Source organism: Meriones unguiculatus, chromosome 14, assembly GCF_030254825.1.
Source record: "Meriones unguiculatus strain TT.TT164.6M chromosome 14, Bangor_MerUng_6.1, whole genome shotgun sequence".
NCBI lineage: Eukaryota > Metazoa > Chordata > Mammalia > Rodentia > Muridae > Meriones > Meriones unguiculatus.
Window position 1 is genome coordinate 44,162,563 of NC_083361.1, and position 15,713 is coordinate 44,178,275.

The following is a 15,713-nucleotide window of genomic DNA, read 5'->3' on the forward strand; positions in this document are numbered from 1 at the left end:
AGACAGAAACCAAATAGGGAAATAAAAGCACTCACAGAATCCCTAAATCAAACGGACCTAATAGACGTCTACAGATCTTTTCACCCAAACTCAAAAGAGTACATCTTCTTTTCAGCACCGCATGAAACCTTCTCCAAAATAGACCATATAGTTGGTCACAAAGCAAGCCTCAACAGATACAAAAGGATTGAAATAATCCCTTGTATACTATCTGACCACCATGGACTAAAGGTGGACATCAACAACAACAGAAACAACAAAAAGCCAACACGCACATGGAAACTGAACAACTTACTACTCAATGACAGCTGGGTTAAGGAAGAAATAAAGAAAGAAATTAAAGACTTCCTAGAATTCAATGAAAAGGAAGGCACAACATACCCAAATTTATGGGACACATTGAAAGCAGTGCTCAGAGGAAAATTTATAGCACTAAGTGCCTGCAAGAAGAAATTTGTAACATCACATATAAACAACTTAATGGCCCAACTGACAAACCTAGAAAAAAAAAAGAAGCAGATACACCCAAGAGCAGCAGATGGCTGGAAATAATCAAACTAAGGGCTGAAATCAATCAATTAGAAACAAATAACACTATCCAAAGAATCAATGAAACAAAAAGCTGGTTCTTTGAGAAAATCAACAACATAGACAAACCCTTAGCCAAACTAACTAAAAAGCAGAGAGAAACTATCCAAATCAGCAAAATCAGAAATGAAAATGGGACATAACCACAGACACTGAAGAAATCCAAACAATTATTAGGTCATACTACAAAAACCTATATGCCACAAAATTTGAAAATCTAAATGAAATGGATAATTTTCTTCACAGATTCCATCTACCAAAATTAAGTCAAGATCAGGTAGAAAGACTTAATAGCCCTATATCTCCCAAGGAAATTGAAGCAGTCATTAACAGTCTCCCCTCCAAAAAAAGCCCTGGGCCAGATGGCTTCAGCGCAGAATTTTACAAGACCTTCAAAGAAGTGCTAACACCAATTCTCCTCAAACTATTCCACAAAATAGAAACAGAAGGAAGACTACCAAACTCATTCTATGAAGCCACAGTCACCTTGATACCTAAACCACACAAAGATCCAACAAAAAAAGAGAACTTCAGACCTATCTCTCTTATGAACATTGATGCAAAAATACTCAATAAAATACTTGCAAACCGAATCCAAGAACACATCAAAGATATCATCCACCATGACCAAGTAGGCTTCATCCCAGGCATGCAAGGGTGGTTCCACATACGGAAATCCATCAATGTAATCCACCACATAAACAAACTGAAGGAGAAAAACCACATGATCATCTCCTTAGATGCTGAAAAAGCATTTGACAAAGTCCAACACCCATTCATGTTTAAAGTCTTGGAGAGATCAGGGATACAAGGCACATACCTGAAGATAGTAAAGGCAATATACAGCAAGCCTATAGCTAACATCAAACTCAATGGAGAGAAACTTAAATCAATCCCACTGAAATCAGGGACAAGACAAGGCTGCCCATTGTCTCCATATCTCTTCAACATAGTACTTAAAGTCCTAGCCAGAGCAATAAGACAACTAAAGGAGATCAAGGGGATACAAATCAGAAAGGAAGAGGTCAAAGTGTCACTATTTGCAGATGATATGAGAGTATACAAGAGCGACCCCAAAAATTCAACCAGAGAACTCCTTCAGCTGATAAACACCTTCAGCAAAGTGGCAGGATACAAAATCAACTCAAAAAAATCAGAAGACCTCCTGTATACCAAAGACAAAAAGGCTGAGAAAGAAATTAGGGAAACAACACCCTTCACAATAGCCACTAATATCATAAAGTACCTTGGTGTGACTCTAACCAAGCAAGTGAAAGACCTGTTTGAGAAAAACTTCAAGTCTCTGAAGAAAGAAATCGAAGAAGATATCAGAAGATGGAAAGATCTCCCGTGCTCATGGATTGGTAGGATTAACATTGTGAAAATGGCCATACTGCCAAAAGCAATCTATAGATTCAATGCAATTCCCATCAAAATACCAACTCAATTCTTTACAGACATTGAAAAAAAGATTCTCAGCTTCATATGGAGAAACAAAAAACCCAGAATCTCCAAAACGATCCTGTACAACAACAGATCATCTGGAGGTATCTCCATCCCCGATCTCAAGCTGTACTACAGGGCAACAGTAATAAAAACTGCATGGTATTGGCATAGAAACAGAAAGGAAGATCAATGGAACCACATAGAAGACCCAGAAATAAACCCACACACCTATGAATACTCAATATTTGACAAAGAAGCCAAATCCATTCAATGAAAAAAAGACAGCATCTTCAATAAATGGTGCTGGACCAACTGGATGTCTACGTGCAGAAAAATAAAAATAGATCCATATTTATCACCCTGCACAAAACTAAAGTCAAAGTGGATCAAGGACCTCAACATAAAACCAGATACTCTAAATCATTTAGAAAAAAAAAGTGGAGAACAGCCTAGAACTCATTGGCACAGGAGAAAACTTCCTGAACAGAACACCAACAGCACAGGCTCTAAGAGCAACAATCAATAAATGGGACCTCATGAAACTGAAAAGCTTCTGTAAAGCAAAGGACATGGTCATCAAAACAAAGCGACTGCCTACAGATTGGGAAAGAATCATCACCATCCCTTTATCTGACAGAGGATTCGTATCCAGTATATATAAAGAACTAAAAGAAGCTAAAAAGCAGCAAACCAAGTATTCCACTTAAAAAATGGGGAACAGAGCTAAACAGAGAATTCTCTGTAGAGGAATACCGAATGGCAGAGAAGCACTTAAAGAAATGCTCAACCTCACTAGCCATTAGGGAAATGCAAATCAAAACAACCCTGAGATTTCACCTTACACCCATGAGAATGGCCAAGATCAAAAACTCAAGAGACAACACATGCTGGAGAGGTTGTGGAGAAAGGGGAACCCTCCTCCATTGCTGGTGGGAATGTAAACTGATACAACCACTTTGGAAGTCAATCTGGCGCTTTATCAGACAATTAGGAGTAGTGCTACCTCAAGACCCAGCTATACCACTCCTAGGTATATACCCAAAATTTGCTCAAGTACACAACAAGGACATTTGTTCAACCATGTTTGTAGCAGCTTTATTTGTAATAGCCAGAACTTGGAAACAACCCAGATGTCCATCAACGGAGGAATGGATACAGAAATTGTGGTATTTTTACACAATGGAATACTACTCAGCAATCAAAAAGGAGGAAATCATGAAATTTGCAGGCAAGTGGTGGGATCTTGAAAAGATCATTCTGAGTGAAGTATCCCAGAACGAGAAAGACAAACATGGTATATACTAGCTTATATAGACCTACAAGATATGATAAACATAATGAAATCTACACACCTAAAGAAGATAATCAAGAAAGTGGACAGGGGCGAAGATGATCAATCCTCATTTAGAAAGACAAATGGGATGTGCATTGAACGTATGACAGGAATCTACTGCAAAAGGCATCTGAAAGACTCTACCTAGCAGTGTTTCAAAGCAGACACTAAGATTCATAACCAAACCCTCGGCAGAGTGCAGGGAATCATATGAAAAAAGGGGAGTTAGTATGATATGGAAAGGATAGGAGCTCTACAAGGACCAAATATATCCGGGCACAGGGTCTTTTCTGAGCCTGACACTCAACCAAGGACCATCTATGGATATAACCTAGAACCTCTGCTCAGATGTAGCCTGTGGTAGCTTAGTAACCAAATAGTTTTCCAAAGTAAGGGGAACAAGGACTATTTCTAACAGGATCTCAAGGTCAGGCTCCTTGACTCCCCCCCCCCCCAGGGGAGGAGCAGTCCTGTTAGGTCACAGAGGAGGACTTTGCAGTCAGCCCTGAAGATGCCTGACAAAACATGGTCAAATGAAAGGGGAGGAGGTCCTTCCCTATCAGTGGACTTGGAAAGGGGCAGGGAAGAGACCAGGGAGGGAGTGTGGGGTTGGGGAGGGAATGAGGGAGCGGGATACAGCTGGGACACAGAGTTAACAAAATGTAACTAAAAAGAAAAATAAAATTAAAAAAAAAGAAAGTTATCAATGATCAGTTTTGTTAATTCTTATTATTTCATGAGGGGAGGGTATGGGTGGGGGTGTTACCCCTTTTTTATTTGTTGGTGTGGGATTTATTCCTTGCTGCAAGCATTGTTTTTATTTCTTCAGATGAGAGGATGAGATGAGAGCCATTCCCAAGCCTTTCTAGCTCTTTCTGAACTCTCAGTAGTTGGTTCATCTTAGTTGTTCTGGCCTACACTACTTTCCAAGTGGACTGATTAAAACTGGCTTCTCTTGGCTTCTGACTGAATTGTTCTGCCTAGTCTCAGACTAATTCTGGCAATATGTTTTAATCTTCTGGCTCCTTCTCATTCTCTGGCTCATTCTATCTTCACTTGTGTCTAGATTGTTCTCTCTGTAAAACTGTCCCAGTAAGAAACTCTTGGTAAAAACCTCTCTCTCTCTGCACTGCTCTTTTTAAGTAGCCTCTCTTTCCTATTCTCATGAGAGTTAGGCATATCCTATCTCTGACTCATTCTGTCAAATCTTTCTCTGATTCATCATTTTGTCTGCTCCTCAATTAGACATCGCTTTCAAACACAGCCACTTCCTTTTATCAACTAACCTTACCTCCATTGTTTGGGATTAAAGATGTGTACTAAGTACGTGTCTGTATTCCAACTAGATCATACTCTAATCCAGAACATGTCTGCATCCCAGCTAGATCACAGAGACCTACAAGGTCTTTGGATATGATCCCTTGCCAGAAGAGCCATGTTGCTAGATTAAAATTTCTCTACACTCTGTATTTTCTTGGGTGTGGTTAACTTTTTCAGGTTGAAGCTTTCCTTCTAGCTCCTGGGCTTGGTTTGTAGATAGATACAACTTAAATTGGTTTATCGTGCCATCTCTTTTTTTTTTTCTCCCTCATTTTATATTGAGAGTTTACTATTTGTAGTCTGGGCTGACATATCCAGTCTCTTAAAGTTTATAGAACATCTTCCTTGGACTTCTTGCTTTTTTACAGTCTCCATTGAGCAGTCAGGTGTTATTTTTAATAAGTCTGTCTTTATATGTTGCTTGGTCTTTCTCCCTTTTGGCCTTGAATATTTTCTTTGTTCTGTTTGTTCTGTGTTTTGATTATTATGTACCAAGGGGAATTTCTTTTCTGGTTTAGACTATTTGCTGTTCTTTGTATTTTTTTATACCACATTGGACATCTCCTTATTTGTTAAGTACTTCCATATTTTTTAATTTTTCTTTTTATTTTTTATATTAATTACAGTTTATTCACTTTGTATCCCATCTACAGCTTCCTCCCTCAGTCCCACCCTCCCTCTCTGATCTCCTCCCATGCCTCTCTCCAAGTCCACTGATAGGGAAGGTCCTCCTTCCCTTCCATCTGACCCTAACCTATTAGGTCTCATCAGGACTGGCTGCATTGTCTTCCTCTGTGGGCTGGTAAGGCTGTTCCCCTGATGCAAAGCGGTCAAAGAGCCAGCCACCAAGTTCATGTAGAAGACAGTCCCTATTCCCCTCACTAGGGAACCCGCTTGGATACCATGGGCTACATCTGTGTAGGGGCTCTAGGTTTTCGCTATGCATGGTCCTCAGTTGGAGTATCAGTCTCAGAAACGACCCCTGATGCACCTCCAAGTTTAAGTTAGAACAATTTTGTTCTACAATATTGTTGAAAATATTTCCTGTGATTTGGCTTGCATTTATTTTCCTTCCTCTATTAAATTATTTATTGATTTGGTCTTTTCATAGTGTACCAGATTTTAGGGATGTTTTCTTTATTGATTCTGTCTTATTTCCAAGTCTTGAATTGTGTTATTAATTCCTTCCATTATTTGTTTTTGTTTGTTTGTTTGTTTTCATTAATTTAAGGGGTTTATTTACTTCCTCTTTAATGCTTTCTAACATATTCATAAATGCTGTTTTAAAGTCCTTGTCTTGTTCTTCATTTTTATTGCATTCCTCAGCGTCTACTTTACTAGTTAGAGTTGTTGGGCTCTAGTGGAGACGTATCGTCTTGACTGTTATTTGTTGTATTATGTTGCTGGTGTCTAGACATGAATTTGGGATGATTGTAATTGTTGGTGCTGATATCTTATCTTTTCTTGTTGAATGGGTGTGTGTTTTGTTCCTTGATTTCTGTTGCCCTCTCCGGTTCTTAAGAGAGTGTGATGGCTATGTGGTGCCTGATAGGGAATTCTTCTTGGATATTGCCAGGTATGGCCACTGGGGGTTCCAGGTAGAATGTATTTCTAGGTATTGAGAGCTAACACTTAATAATGGGGATAGACTAGAAGAGTAGACCTAAGGGTGTCCATAAGAGGGAGGAAAGCAAAGTTTTTCACCATGATATGCTTATTCCCTTGAAAATGGGACCAGGAAGGGAGAAGAGGCCAAATCATTTAGTCTACTACAAAGCTGAGATTGAGACTAGGGGATTGGATTTGGAGCAGAGGAGAAAGAGTCAAGAACTGAGGTTTGCCAACCTCCCTCTCTGGACCAGTTGCTTCTATGATGGGCTTGTCTGGTGGGTTCCCAGGGAATGCTTCCTGGAGTTGGGAGCTGGATCAACATGATAACCCATGGGTAGTAAGAGTTGAAAGATAAAATCTTCGTGACCTATTGAGGATAGGGGCAGAGAGGAAGGGGAGGCCAGAGTAGGTGGTCTGCTACAGCAATGAAAGTGAGACTGGGGAAATCAGATTCTGAAGAGAGGAGAGAGAAGAGCTACAGTCAACCTATATCCTTCTCTGAGCAGCAGGTTCCCATGGAATGCTTTATTGAGCTGGTGGTTGGAACAATGAGATGAGTATGGAGAAAGGCTGCAGGAGACGATCTGAATGATCCACTAGAGGTATTTCAAAATAATGAGCACTTGCCTGACATAAGGAAAACTACTTTTAAAAAAGTATGCTAATCTAATCTTCAAATTGATCATGACTTACAGATAAATTCTAATATTTTAGTCCAACCTAATGTTCTATTAAGTAGCAAGAAACAAATAAACAAAATAACAAAAAAAATCCACATCTAATTAAAAACTTCCCCTAATAAGATATAGTGTATGGGAAAAAAATTGTTGAAACAGAAAAATGTGGACAAATTACAAGAAAAGCCAGTTATTTCTTTGAAGCAAATATTGTTAGTTATGACAAGCATTGCTTAAAATTTTTCAAATTAAGACATTTTGAAAGTTATTGAAAGTGGAATCCTTGCTTAGACAGGCAAATCATGAGCTGAGGCTAGGCAGGGACACAAACTAAGAAACTGTCTTGATAAACAACAACAACAAAGCAATTCTATTCCCATCATTTGAGTGGGAAAACATTTAGTCAGTGGTTTCTTGAAGATATGACTGCCTTTACTTTAATTATAAGTGATAACAGCGAGCTCAGGACTTATGAGATATTGCACTTAGGTTAAGCTATTCTTGAAATGTTTCAAAGTCATATTTTTGTCAATTAAACAATAATGTCTTCTATTCAAAAACATATCCAATACACAAGTCTAAAAATGTTAAAAATTATATGCTGTATTGGTGATTATTTATATAACACTATAAAATTCACTTCATAGAATTATTTCTTACCTCCTAAAATATATGACATTGACTAATATATATTTTATTATAATGTTCATGTGCATTTTAATAAAAATTTACACCGTGCTATTTTCTTTTTCACTGTGTTATTTTCATATGGAGCACCCTATAAATTTCAATTAGGTCAAATTGCTTGGCAATGCTTTATTCAGTTAATAGATAAAACTATATGTAACATGATTTTCTATAGTGTCTCTGTAGAAAGACTTTTTCATTATCTCATCTAATGATCACTCTTGTGGTAACAGTATCCACTTCTCAGCATTTTTTTAACTATAAGGTATCAAGACAATCACTTACTGTGTTGTACAACATATTTCCCAACACTTTTTCCTAACTAAACATATACACAAATTCTTGAATTTTTTTTAAACACTGAGAAAAGGGTTGTTCTGTCTCCAACTAAAATTAGCCGCTGATCTATTTCTCTTTTTAGTCATCAGGGTCTTTCACCTGTGCATGATGAGCTCATCCACATGAGGTCATGGATCCACATGAAATTATTCCTATAAAGTCTGTATCTTTAAATACTGTGGAAATTGAGGTACATTCTGTGCTCTGTTAACAATCCCCTGTATTTATCTTTAGATTACAGCAAACCGGTTCCCTTGTGTGCAATTCAATCATCCACAAGCAGTTGGTTGTTTGGATTTTGTTTTTTAATCTCTTCCAAAGTGTTTTCATCATGAGCTACAAAGTTTGATCTTTCACATATGTGAGTCTCTTGGGTGACTTTGGAAAACACATTCAGAGAATGTTCAGCTTTGGTAGAATGCTAGCTTTCATTTTGAAAGTTATTTAGGGATACCTTTTCTTTTTTTTTTTTTTTTTTTTAGTTTCAGTAGAACAATTTTTATTTTTTTATATATTTCTTTATTACAATTTATTCACTTTGTATCCCCCACTGCAGCCCCCTCCCTTTTCTCCTTCCAGTCCCACTCACCCTCCCTCTTCTCCCCCATGCCCTTTCCCTAGTCTCCTGATAGGGGAGTACCTCCTCCCCTTCTATCTGACCCTAGCTTATCAGGTCTCATTAAAGCTGGATACATCCTCTTCCTCTGTGGCTCTGCAAGGCTGCACCTGCCAGGAGAAGGTGATCAAAAAGCCTGCCACTGAGTTCATGTCAGAGACAGCCCCTGTACCCCTTACTAGAGAACCCATTGGAAACTGAGCAGCACTGGAATTCCTTTGAACAGGGGGTCTAGATCCTCTCCATGCATGGTCTTTAGCTGGAGTATAAGTCTCTATAGGCCACCCTGGGCCCAGGTTTTTTGCTCTGGTGGTCTCCTGTCTTCTCCAAGACTTTCTATCTCCTCCTTCTTCCATAAGGTTCCCTGCCCTCTGCCCAAAGTTTGGCTATGAATCTCAGCATATGTTTTGATACCCTGGTGGGTAGAGTCTTTCAGAGGTCCTCTGTGGAAGGCTCCTATCCTGTTCCCTGTCTTCTCCTACTTCCGATGTCTCTCCTGTTTGTCCTTCTTTGTCTACATATAGAAAAAAATGCAAATAGACCTATATTTATCACCCTGCACAAATACCTTTAAATTTTAAAAATAAATCAAGCGTAATTTGAGAAAATAAAATCATGACTAAATTGTGACCAATTTATGGTTAATGTTTTTTCTTTAGAGATTAGTTGTCTTTAGTTTTAATCTTTTAGAGAAACTGCTAAATATCTTTATTGTGTGTTCATTTTCCTTTCTCAATTGTAATAAACATCTTATGGAAAATACAGAAGTTGATGTCTACTTTCATGATATAAACCACTGTCTCAAGTGCTTATACACTTTTGAGCACTTTCTAAGGCTCAAGGCTCTACATCACTAGGCTAGCTCTGTTAACATTCCCAGGACGGTAGCATGTGAGCATGGGGCAAATGCTTTCTGATGCCAGAAATTCATTTCTAGAGTGAGACCATAGAGTTGACTTCAAAAGAGCAGCAAGACTCAGTCTTCTCCTATGAATCCAAGGTGCTCCTTGGATTTCTGACATCTTCAGCCATTCTTCATGGCCCATCTTTATTCTTTTGTTATTCCCAACCAACTTTCAGAACTACTCTCTAGCAGAGAACCCCACAGCTACCTCTTTGGCTGGGGCCCAAGTAGGCTATCTGTGCCTTCCTCTTCCTCAACTTCCTTCTTCATTCTGCTCTCCCCAGAGTACACATAGCCTTACAGTTACTTGCTTGCCTCATCCCTTTTCTCCCATCTAACCTACACCTTCTTTGGACTTGTTGCCATTCTTGATTAGAGCTAGTGTATCTCTATGTCTGACACTTTTGGCCTTTGTATAATCAGACCCCAAGTCCTGATTAAAAGAACTCAAGTCAGTCCCTTTCTCTTTCTGCTATCCTATCACTCTCCACACCCACTGCACAGATATGAGACAGCTTAGAGTTTAAACCCAGAGCTACAGCCACAATTTCAAATCCAGGAAATATTGGAGTCTTAACTCTAAAATCCAGAGTGTCTCCAAGACAGAAAACTGAGCACCATTCCACGATATAGCAAATTTTGGTGACAGCAATGAAATAACTGGACATCTTCTCAACAGAGATTCAATAGCTACATCAAGAAACATCATAACTCCAGATGCCTAGATCCAGTGCAAATATATAAACATGATCAATCAAGACAATATGTCTCCTCCAAAAATGAACGCCCCTATGGTACTAAGCCCAGAGAAAAGCAATTAACTGAAACACAAAACAAGAATTTACAAATTGCAATTACAAATATATTCAGGAACCTTAAACAGAGTATAAATAATTGTCTCAGTGAAGATCATAACTCAAACAGTTCAATAAAACTAAAAAACAATAAAATAAGAAAACAGAATTTAACAAAGAAATGACAACACTGAAGAAAAATTAAAGGAGACAAAGGGGTCAAGGACACTACAAGAAAACCTACAGAATCAACTGACATGGGCCCGTAAAGGCTCACAGAGATCGACCTGCCAACCAGAGAGCATGCATGGGACAATTCTAAGCACATATGGAACAGTTGTGCAGCTTGGTCTTCATGTGAGTCTCCTAAAGCAGGAGCAGGGCTGTCTCTGACTACTTTGCCTGCTTTGGGATCCCTTTGCCCTAACTGGGCTTCCTTGTCTAGCCTCAATAGAAAATGATGTGCCTATCTTACTGCCAAGGCTGGTTGATATCTATGGGAGGCCTCTTCTTTTCTGAGGAGAGGGAGAAGAAGGTTGGATGGGAGAAGAAAGGAAGAGAGAAGGAGGGACTGGAAGGAGAAGAGGGAGAAGATGTTGCAATCTGGATGTAAGAATATGAAATAAATTATTAAATAAATAAACACTAAAAAAAATTCAAGCTGAAATGAAACTCAAAATATAAAACTCAGAAAATTTCTCCACAAGGAGAGCAACAGAACAAAAATATCTGAACACGGGTCTTTTCTGAGACTGATACTCACCAAGAACCATTCATGGATATAACCTAGAACCCCTGCTCAGAAGGCTTTCTTTAATGGGCTGGCCACTGGGAGTTTGACACACTCCAGTGAGTAAATTGGACTTGTCGTCGTCGTCGTCGTCGTCGTCGTCTTCTTCTTCTTCTTCTTCTTCTTCTTCTTCTTCTTCTTCTTCTTCTTCTTCTTCTTCTTCTGTGGAGGGCAAGAAGAGTAGAGGTCACAAGGGTAGGGATGGTGGACCTGGAAGAACTGAGAAGTGAGTGTAATTATGGTACATGATATGAAATTACCAAATAATCAATAAAAATATTATGTTGGAGAAAATCTCAGAGATAGGCGTCATCAACACATTGAACGACTGGGAGAGAGAATGTCAGGTCTTGATGACATAGTAGAAGAATGAGTAGTTCTGCTCAAAGAAATGTAAAATTCAAAAAGAAACCAACAAAACTCCAGGTACAAAATATCCAGGATATCTGGGACACTCTGAAAAGTCCAAACATAAGAATAACAGGTACAATAGAAGAAGAAACACAGACCAAATGCACAGAAAAGACTTCTTACAAGAATCAATAGGAGAAATTTTCCAAAATTTAAAGAAAACGATGCCTATCAAGAAGCACAAAATGGATTTCTGGTGTTGGCACGGCTCCAAGAAGGCCCAGTCTCTCAACTGCCCCCTAGAGAAGGAAGATGACTGAGTCGGGCTTGAAGTCCAGCCAGGCCCTGGCCTCCAAGCAGGAAAAGGATGGGGCTGAGAAGCGAGGCCACGGTAGGCCACGCAAGCAGCCTCCGAAAGAGCCCAGTGAAGTGCCAACCACCGAAGAGACCTCGGGGCCGACCAAAGGGAAGCAAAAATAAGGGAGCCACCAAGACCAGAAAGTTCCCACAGCTCCAGGGAGGAAACCAAGGGGCAGACCTAAGAAACTGAAGGAGGAAGAAGAGGGCGTCTCCCAGGAGTCCTCGGAGGAGGAGCAGTAACCACCAGCGCCCTGCTGCCTGCTCCTCAGCCAGTGAGGAGCAGCGTTTCCCCTGGGACTGGAGGCCCTGCTCCCAGGCCCTTCCCCGCCCCCACTGCACACTACCGCACTAGCCGCAGGCTCTGCGGCACCCACGGGGGCAGGCTTCGGCCGTGTGCCCTCCTCCCCGCCACACCTGCCCTCTCCCGACAAGGCTAACCTCCCACTTAGCCGCAGCCCATCCTGCTGCGCATCTCCCTTAGAGACCTGCTCTCTGGACTCCTCGTTTCTCCAGCCCCTTCAGCTCTGCTGTTCCTGGCTTCCTTGTAGAGGGTCCTGGGAGCCTTCCCTGGCCTTAAGGGACCCCAGACCCCGCTCCTTCTGACAAGCCCCGTTGCCTGAGGGGGCAGCAGCAGGTGTGCTCAGGCAGGGGATGCTTAGGTCCCGGCATGCCCCGCACCGAACTATGACCAAGTGGGTTTTTTCAGTCTCTTCTGCCCCAACCTACCCAGAGCCCGGAGGTTGGCTCAGCCCCTTGGGCTACTGGAAGCAGGACAGGTGTCAGCCCCACCCACCTTCTTCTCACCTGGAACAGTGACAGATGGAAGTTAACACCCCTCTCTAAGGTGAGGTCCTCTTTGGCTTCCACCTAAGGCAGAAGGAAGACTTACTCGCCCCCCACATCCACTCTAGGCTGTCCCCTTCCTGCAGCGGGCACTATGAAACTAGCCTTGCCCCCTCCTTTTGCTCCTCCCCGGCCCCCAAGGTTCTGGTTCTCTCTTTTCCTCTGTCACAAACTACCTCTGGACAGTCGTGTTGTTCTTTTGTTCAATGTTCATTCGTAGACGCCCACCATTGCTGCCGCTACCAGCGCCGCCATTTATCCTCCCCAAGACATTCCAGGGGAATGGGGTTGGGGTGCAGCAGGCTGGTCATCTACTCCACACCAGGGAAGATGGGGGCCTGCCCCGAGGATGCTGCAGCAGAGTGAGGAGGAGGCCCACTTTGATGGGAAAGGGTGTAGGGCCACCAACTCCCCTTGTTCTATGGGGGAGGGGTGGCCAGTGTTTGTCCCAGCCTGGGGCCTCCCTCTGGTTTCCTATTTGCAGTTACTTGAATTAAAAAAAATATATATAGCCTTTTCTGAAAAAAAAAAAGCATAAAATATACAAAACATCAAATATACAGGACCAGAAGAAAAAAAAAAAAACTTCCTATAATAATAATAATCAAAACACTAAATGCACAGAAACATGCAAGGAGAAAAGACCAAGTTACATCTAAAGTAAGAGACTTGAAATGACACCTGACTTTTAAATAGAGACTCTAAAAGCTAGAAGGTTCTGGGTAGATGATGAACTGAAAAGTCATAGATACAGACTCAGACTACTATACCAAGCAAATGTATAAATCACGATCAAGGAAAAAGAAAAATATTTCATGACAAAAATAAATTTAAACAATTTGTGCCTATCCATACAGCCCTACAAAAGGAATTAGATGAAAAAGCTTCACTCCCAAGAGAAGGTTAACTACCTTGTAACCAAGAGGATACAAAGAATAAATAATCCCAGAAGAATTTATCAGAACACTACAGAAAACCAACCATAACAGCAACAAAAAACCAAGATAATAATTAATAAGCATTGCTCAGTATTACCTCTAAGTATTAATGGCCTCAATTCCTCCAATAAAGACATAAACTATCAAATAACATTAGAAAACAGAGTCCAACTATGGAAATCAATCTAGCGCTTTCTCAGACAATTAGGAATAATGCTTCCCCAAGATCCTGCTATAACACTCCTAGGCATATATCCAAAAGATGCTCAAGTACACAACAAGCACATTTGCTCGACCATGTTTGTAGCAGCTTTATTTGTAATAGCCAGAACCTGAAAACAACCCACATGTCCTTCAGTGGAGGAATGGATACAGAAATTGTGGTACATTTACATAATGGAATACTACTCAGCAATTAAAAACAAGGAAATCATGAAATTTGCAGGCAAATGGTGGGAACTAGAAAAGATCATCCTGAGTGAGGTATCCCAGAAACAGAAAGACACACATGGTATATACTCACTTATAACTGAATACTAGACCTGTAAGATAGAATAAAGATACCAAAATCTGTACACCTAAAGAAGATAAACAAGAAAGAGGACCCAGGTTAAGGTGATCAATCTTCACTTAGAAAGACACATAGGATGGACATTGGAAGTAGAAGAAAACAAGAAACAGGACAGGACCCTACCATAGAGGGCCTCTGAAAGACTCTACCTAGCAGTGTATCAAAGCAGATGCTGAGACTCATAACCAAACCTTCAGCAGAGTGTAGGGAATCATATGAAAGAAGAGGAAGTTAGTGAGATCTAGAGAGGACAGGAGCTCCACAAGGACCAAATATATCTGGGCACAGGGGTCTTTTCTGAGACTGATTCTCCAACCAAATATCATGCATGGATATAACCTAGAACCTCTGCTCAGATGCAGCCCATGGCAGCTCAGTATGCAAGGAGGTTCCCTAGTAAGGGGGACAGGCACTGTCTCTGACATGAACTCAATGGCTGGCTCTTTGACCTCTCTCCCGACCCCCTGAGGGAGAAGCAGCCTTGCTAGGCCACAAAGGAGGACATTGCAGCCAGTCCTGAAGAGACCCGATAAGCTGGGTTCAGATGGAAGGGGAGGAGGACCTCCCCTATCAGTGAACTTAGAGAAGGACAGGGAGGAGATGAGGGATGGAGGGGGAATTGAAAGGGAATGAGGGAAGTGGCTACAGCTGGGATACAACGTAAATAAACTGTAACTAATATAAAAAATAAAAATTTAATTAAAAATTTTAAAAAAAAAGAAAGAAAGAAGGGTCCATCTTTGTGCTACATCCAACTTGTAACCACAAGTTACAAGTACAAATATCATCTTGGGATAAAAGGATAATATATATATATATATATATATATATATATATATATATATATATGTTCCAAGAAAATAGAAACAAGAAACAAGAAAATATAGTTACAGTTATAGTTATAGTTGATACTGAATAAATATTCTTCAAAACAAAACTAATCAGTTATAGGGAAGTAGAATACATGCACATTAAAGGGAAACCTACCAAGATGATATTGCAATTCTGCACTATGCACTAAATGAATATGCATTCAACCCAAGGGTACCCAATTTCACCAAATAATCAGATTAAAAATGGGGTACAGAGCTAAACAGAGAATTCTCAATAGAGGAATATCAATTGGCAGAGAAACATTTAAAGAAATGTTCAACATCTTTAGTGATCAGGGAAATGCAAATCAAAATAATTCTGAGATTCCATCTCACACCCATCAGAATGCCTAAGATCAAAAACTCATGTGACAACACATGCTGGAGAGGATGTGGAGAAAGGGGAACCCTCCATTGCTGGTGGGAATGCAAACTTGTACAAAACCACTTTGGAAATCAACTTGGCTCTTTCTCAGAAAATTGAGAATAGCGCTACCTCAACATCCAGCTATACCACTCCTGGACATATATCCAAAAGATGCTCCACCACCATTCAAAAAAGACATTTGCTCAACTATGTCCATAGCAGCTTTATTTGTAATAGCCAGAATCTGGAAACAACCTGGATGTCCCTCAACCGAGGAATGGACACAGAAATTGTGGTCCATTTGTA

General features: G+C 40.4%; 1 pseudogene; it reads left to right on the top strand.

The window, feature by feature from the left end:
• Positions 1 to 11,768: 11,768 nt before the first annotated feature.
• Positions 11,769 to 12,056, top strand: LOC110566640 (high mobility group protein HMG-I/HMG-Y-like; annotated as a pseudogene).
• Positions 12,057 to 15,713: the final 3,657 nt, after the last annotated feature.